General features: G+C 43.2%; 1 protein-coding gene across 1 annotated transcript in view; it reads right to left on the bottom strand.

Moving 5' to 3' along the window:
* The window catches only part of RFFL (ring finger and FYVE like domain containing E3 ubiquitin protein ligase), a 26,895-nt gene that overhangs the window by 19,028 nt on the left and 519 nt on the right, over positions 1–7,348 (bottom strand). The window lies entirely within an intron of this gene.

The raw sequence follows: 7,348 nt of genomic DNA, 5'->3' as shown, positions 1-7,348 counted from the left end.
CTACCATGCCTGGCTAATTTTTTGATTTATTGTAGAGATGAGATCTCACCAAGTTGCCCAGGTGGGTCTCAAACCCGCGGGCTCAGGCAATACACTCACTTCAGCCTCCCAAGGCGTGGGATTACAGGCTGAGCCACCGAGCCCGGCTAGAAATAATTTTCAACAACAACAAACCGAATAGCATGCACCATGGCATTAAAGAAACTACAAAATGCTTAGTTGGGTCAGGGGGTCAGGGAGGGATTCGATGAGGGTACAGGTAGTAAACAAGAAGCCAAGAAATATCTTGGGTTCCATGGTAAGGAATCTGGACTTTAATCTCTATGTAATGGGACACAATTGGGAGGTTGTAATCTTATTTGCATGTTAGAGTGGGCACTTGTGGCAGTAAGCTGTGTGGGGGCAGATCAGTAAGGGGCGGGTTGGAAGCAGGAAGCTGCTGGAGTAGAGGTAGGATCCGCAGATATGGACATAAGAGAAAGGGACAGACAGATCTGACAGAATTAACAAGATATACCAGTGACCTGAATGAGGTGAGAGAAGGGAGAGAAAAGAGCATCTAGGACAAATCCTAAGGTCTCTGAATTACACAGCAGAACAGAGTGGAATCATTTACTGAAATAAAGCCCTCAGGAGGAGGCATGTGCCTGTGTGTGGGGGCAGGGAGGGTTAAGATGATGAGTGAAGTTTTGTGCCTGTGGGATATGCTGATGTATACGTGGGTGCATGTCTGGGCTGCAGACAGAAGTTTGGGAATCCTTGGCCTGCTGGAAGTATATGAAGCCAGAGTGGGGCAGGAGACTGATTAGATAGATGGTCTGTGTCAGAAGAGAACAGAGCCTGGAAAAACCACAACTCCAGAGCAAGCAGAGGAGAGCCAATAGCAGAAGAGAGGAAGAATGCTTAGAGACAGGAGAACTGAAGAGTGTTTCGTATTTCAAGAAGAAATTATCAACGCTGTCAAATGACTCAGAGACTAGAAAACAACTCAGAATGCAGAATGCTCCGTGCACTTCATTTTAGGAAAGTGTCAGTGTTCTTTGCCTGAGCAGTTTAGGAAGAAAGAAGCTGACTGATAATTACAGGCTGGAAAGTAAATGAGAAGTGAGAATTCACAAGACACCAAGAATAAATCATTCTTTCAAGAAACCTGACTGTGAAAGGAAAAGAGAGGCCGTTGCTAAAGAGGATCCAGGTCACTAAGATAAATGCAGGCACATTCACAAACTGCAGAGAAATCTCCAAAAGACTAAGGGGCTGTAGAGGAGGGAAAGCTGGCAAGAAATGACGGCAGCAGGAGAGACAGGAGTAGAAAGAAAAGTAGCCATGTGATCAGACTCGGGATTGGACCCTGCAGGAGAATAGTCACCTCATTCACCAGATAATAGAGGAGACATGAAGGCAGGTGCAACCAAAGATAAGCTCATGGCATCAGCAAGAGAAAGGTGAAAGGATGAAATAAAAAGGAAGGGGGGGTCAGAGTTAGCCACAAGAAAAAACTTTTCTCCTACACAAGGAATCTGCAGGTTACAAATGTTTCCTAAGACACCACAAAAACGAGTATACCTCCTTGGGAAGGCACAATCAGTAGGAAAAAACTGAAAAGTTACATATTGTTTAAATCCATGTGCTTTAACAAGCACTTAGGAACACCAGCTATGTGCTGGGCACTGGCGATACCAAAAGTGTTTTCAACAGGGTCCTTGCCCCAAAGGGACTTCGGGCCTGGAAAGGTTCTATAGCTCAACTTGGACATCTTCATACAAGACTGAAGGAAGTTCTTCCTTGGCTGAGAGTCAAGAGAAAACATCTTCCTCCACTATTTTCATTCTCTCAACTTTGGTTCTAACCTTAAGTGTATCTCTCTGAACACTTGTGAAAGAAAAACCATCTGCCTATCCAAGCACTTGGCTACTCTGAAAAGGAGGATATGGCTCTGTGAAAAGGCGAAATTTGCCATTGTTATTCCATAGGCTCCATATTCAGGTGGAGAATAAGTCACATCGGAAGGATATGGAGGGATATGTATGTGAGAAGGGGGTTACTATGGGAAGGAGCAGGTAAGTGGCTAGACTGTCCAGTGCCAAAATGCCTCAGACCTGCTTGGTCTAGCAGAACAGGTTCCCCAAAGCCAGCAGACCAGGCTTTTACTCTGACAGACATGTGAACACCATAAAAGAAACAGTTCTTAATGTGGTCAGTGAGAAGTGCTGTCCTGTTAAACTGGAAGCCCTAAGCCTAAATAACAACTACATTCAGGATTATTTCAGGGGCAGAAGCCAAGAGTGTGTAATTTTAACAATGCAATACAAGCTAGACATTTTTCTCTTGGGAATACTTTTTCCAACCCTCAGCCCCGAATACACAGATATACACATGTGGCATCTGATTAAACTGCTGAAGAATTGAAAGTGGAACCAATTGTGGGGTGTAAACAGAACTCTTCCTAAGGTGATAACAGAAAAACTTCCCTCTCTGATCTGCAAACCTTCTGATCTTGAAAGAAAATTATTATCAAACAATAACTTGAAAATTATTATCAAATCTTCAGAGGGCTTCTGAAAAGATGGACTTGGCAACTTAATTCCTAAAAACAGTGTCTGATTGCTCTCCTACAGAGCTTATTTGAAACCTGCCAGGCTCTCCTCTTCCACTTCCCCGCAAAGGGGAGAAAAATGGGAGGTGCAGGGCTAGGAGTGAACCAGAACAGCATTTATTCCCTGTGGAAGCACCCTGTGGTCTGAGGCAAGAATGGCTAGCGAGCATGTGGGATGCTGTCAGCATGACAGGTATGCTGGTATTTCTTGGAAGACTCAGCCCTGCTGAACAGGAAGCAGTGTTAATAGCAGGGTAAGATAAATTACCTATTCCAGGTGGGCTGGATATAGAGGCAAAAGCATAGATAATATAATTTCTACCTAGTAAGTCATAGATTTCTAAGTAATTTTAAAACACTTCTATGCTTGTTCACCTGCCCAAGGCAAACAATTTAAAGTAGATCAGTGGTTGTCATGGCCTTTCCTATGAAGGGAAAAAAAGAGTAAAAGGGCCATGCTGGTTTGCAATGTAACTCTAAAACCACCCCGTTAACTACCAAAAACTGAGGTGGTAAAGTCCCCAAGGTTCTCCTCCAATCTGTTCTGATTTTAATCAACTGCTCTATATAATGAGGTAGTTCTGCAACGATAGGCTTCACACAGATGCACAGACAGCTACATCCTAGAATATGCTTATGATGAGCCAGCCCACTGTATAACACTTACAAAAGTCCTTTAAAAAATATCTAAGTAAGCCGGGCTCAGTGGCTCAGCCTGTAATCCCGCGCCTTTGGGAGGCTGAGGTGAGTGGATTGCCTGAGCCCGCGGGTTCGAGACCTGCCTGGGCAGCGAGACCTCATCTGTACAATAAAATCAAAAAAATCAGCCGGGCATGGTAACGCATGCCTGTAATTCTGGCTACTCGGAAGGCTGAGGCAGAAGGATCGCCGGGGCCCAGCAGGCGAGGCTGCGGTAGCCGGGAGCGGTCACTGCACTCCACTCTGGGCGACTGAGTGAGACTCCAACTCAAAAAAAAAAATATCTAAGTAGAATGCCCCAAACCTCAAAGAAGTACCTTTATGACATGGGAAATCAGAAAACGGCTGGATGGCAAGCCTTTCTGAATCACTTCTAGTTTACTGAGGGTGGCACACCTGTTGTCACTTAATGTATTCCTGCAGTGGTTAAAAGTGTCTATGTTGTAAGTGCAGAAAGCAAAGTATCCCACATCCCATATCATTAATACAGAATGGACTTGGCTCCATCTTGTATATTATCCTTAAAAAGCAATTAAAGTACAATTGCGATGGTTTGAAAGAAAATGCTGTGGAAAGTCTATCAATATGGCTTAAGCTAAGCTTTTCTGAAATAACTGATAAGGAATTACATAGTTTGATAAGTAAAGAAGAAAGTAGCCATTCTCTACTGAAAGAGAGAATGGCCTCTTATTTGCCAGGCACTGAGCTAAATACTCTACCTAGTGTTATCTCACGTGACCCTCACAATTCTGGCAAAGTAGATTAGTTTTGCCCATTTTCGGGTGAGAAAACCAAGGTTCAGAGAAGTTAAGTAACTTGTCCAAGGTCACAGCTAGAGGAAAACCAAGATTTGAATCTAGACCATTTAGACCTTGAAGGCTATGCTCTTGAGAAGTATTCCTGATTTAACAAAAGAATCTATCTGCCCAGTCTGTGGCCCATCCCCTCTAAGCTTCTGCTCTCCATCTCTACGGAAACTTTCCTAAGAGCATACAGGCATGCTCCAGCATCTCCCAGGTTTTAAAACTTTTCCTTACCATAGGGAAGTACAAATTACAACCACAATGTGTTACCACCAACATCACTAGAATGGCTAAAATGGAAAATAGATACTAGCAAGTGTTATTAAGGATATAGAACAATTAAAGCTCTAACATTGCTGGTGGAAGTGTAAATTAGTACAGCCAATTTGGAGTGTGTGTGTGTATAGGTGTACACATATACATATATAATTTTTTGAGTTGGAGTCTCACTCTGTCGCCCAGACTGGAGGGCAGCGGCACAATCACAGCTCACTGCAGCCTTGATGACCTGGGTTCAGGGGATCCTTTGGCCTTAGCCTCCTGAGTACCTGGGAATATAGGCATGCGCCACCACGTCCAGCTAATTTTTTTTATTTTTTGTAGAGACAAGGTCTTACTATGTTGCCCAAACTGGTCTTGAAATCCTGGGCTCAAGTGATCCTTCCACCTCAGCATCCCAAAGTGCTGGGATTACAGGTATAAACTACCACACCCAGCCCCCACACACATTTCCAAGGCTTTACAATTCCACGTCCTAGTATATACCCAACAGAAATACATTAACCAAAACAAGTATACAAGAATACTGTAATACTACTATACAATACAAGAAGATTGTAATAGTACTATTGTAATAGCTCCAAGTTGGAAACAACCCTAGTGTCCATCAACAATAGAATGAAGAAGTAAAGTATGGTATGTTCTTACAGCAAAGAGAATAAACTACGGATACACACAACAGTACAAATGAATTTCACAACGTTGAAGGAAAGAAGCAGGCAAAATACATTTATATAAAATTCCATTTACATAAATTCAAAAGCAGGCACACTACCTATGGTGTTCAAAATAAGGACAGTGGTTATCCTGGGGGTAGGACAGTAGGTGGAAGGCAGCGCAAGAGGCTTCTGGAATCATTCTATTTCTTAATCTGAGTGATTTTACAGACATGTTGACTTTATATAATTCATCAAACTGAATATTTATAATTTGCATGCTTTTTTTGTTGCATTTCAATTAAAATATGCAAGATTTTTTTAAAGCATCAAGAAGAATATTTGTAATCTGTAAAAAATACTCCCCCAAAATACATTTTGACCCCACATTCTCCCCTTTCCACAGTAGAGCTCCTTTTCTCAACTCTTTTCTAAATAAAAATTTCTACAAATATGTGACTCTATTTCCTTAACCTCTAATTCACTCTTCAACCTTCTCAGGTCTAGCCTGGCCCACCACTCCATCTAATAATCTCTTCTTCTCAAGGTCACTGAAGAATAAAAGTGGCCACATCTGACTGACATTTCTCTATCCTCATCTTACTCAATCTCCCAGCAGTGTTGGACACAAGTGACTCTTCCCTCCTTTTCAAAACACTCTCCCTTCTGATAATCTCTTAGCTCCCAGAACTCTGCACTCTTAGCTTTCCTCCTCCGCGAAGCCTCTTTGCTGGTTCCTTGCTCTCTGTCTGTTCTTTTCTTTTTTTTTTTGAGCAGGAGTCTCACTCTGCCACCCAGGGTAGAGTGCAGTGGCATGCTCACAGCCACTGCGGTCTCGACCTGCTGGACTCAGGCAATCCTTCCGCCTCAGCCTTCCAAGCAGCTGGAACTACAGGTGTGTGCCACCATGCCCAGCTAATTTTTTTTTTATTATTTATTTATTGTAGAAACAAGGTCTCACCAAGTTACCTAGGCTGGTCTCAAACTCCTGGACTCAGGCAATCCTCTTGCCTCTGCCTCCCAAAGTGCTGGGGTTACAGATGTAAGCCACCATGCCCATCTTAATGTCACTTTCTTAATCTCATACATAACACTTGATTCTAGCTGATGTTCTTTGCTTACTTGTTAACTATCTTCCCCTAACTAGAATAGAAACTCCACAAGGGCAGGGACTTTGTGTTGCACCAAATTTCCAGAGTCTAAATTGGCTTCTTGGGCAAAAGAACAGCCTCCTAACTAGTTTCCCAGCTTTGATTCTTGCCTCTATCTAATTATTTGTACACAAGCCATCATCCACTCCTCTCCTCCCCATAATACACACACTTAATGCTCTTTAATGAACTCCCATTGCATTTTAGAATAAACATCCCCACTCCTTACATGTTTAAAAGACCCTGCCACGTGTCCAATTCATGTCAAGTTACCTTTCTCCCTCACAGCTTCAAGCCATGGTGACCTTCCAAAGCTTCACGCACACCAGCCCCCTCCTGCCTCCGGTCTCTGCACTTGCTCCCCTGCCTTCTGCCTCTACTGCTGTTCTCAGTCTTCAGATCTCACTTTTAGTGTCACCTGCTATAGAAGTCCTCCCCAGTCACACACAGTCTCACTGCCTATTGGATTTCTACATGACACTATCATGATGTGTAATTAAATTTGTTTATTGATTTACAGTCTAACTGCAAGGGCAGGAACCTCATCTCTCTTCATTTTCTTTTTAAGATCAGAAAATACAGTTTACTTAGACAGTAAATTAAAGGTAGATACCCTTAGACAAGCTACTTAAGCTTTCCAGGTCTGCTTCCTAACCTGTATAAAAGGAAAAATAGCTCTCATATTGCAGGGTAATTGTAGGGATAAGCAATAACATTCTTTTTTTTTTTTTTTTAATTGGAGTCGCACTCTGTCACCCAGGCTGGAGTGCAGTGGCACTCTCATGGCCACCACAACCTTGACCTGCGAGACTCAGGTGATCTTCGCCTCAGCCTTCCAAGTAGCTGGAACCACAGGCAAGTGTCACCGTACCCAGCTAATTTTTTTGATTTATTGTAGAAACAAAGTCTCACCAAGATACCCAGGCTGTCTTGCATCCCTAGCCTCAGGCAATCCTCTCACCTCTGCCTCCCAAAGTGCTGGGATTACAGGCATGTGCCCCACTTAACATTCTTAAAGTACCCAACCTATAGTAAGCATACGATAAACAGCACATTTAAAAAGTTATGAAACAGCCGGGCTCGGTGGCTCAAACTGTAATCCCACGCCTTGGGAGGCTGAGGTGAGTGGATTGCCTGAGCCCGCGGGTTCGACACCCGCCTGGG

This window comes from Carlito syrichta, unplaced genomic scaffold, assembly GCF_000164805.1.
Source record: "Carlito syrichta isolate Samal-C Ts95f unplaced genomic scaffold, Tarsius_syrichta-2.0.1 Scaffold78498, whole genome shotgun sequence".
NCBI lineage: Eukaryota > Metazoa > Chordata > Mammalia > Primates > Tarsiidae > Carlito > Carlito syrichta.
The sequence above is the reverse complement of the archived record's forward strand: the minus strand, read 5'-3'. Positions and strand labels throughout refer to the sequence as shown.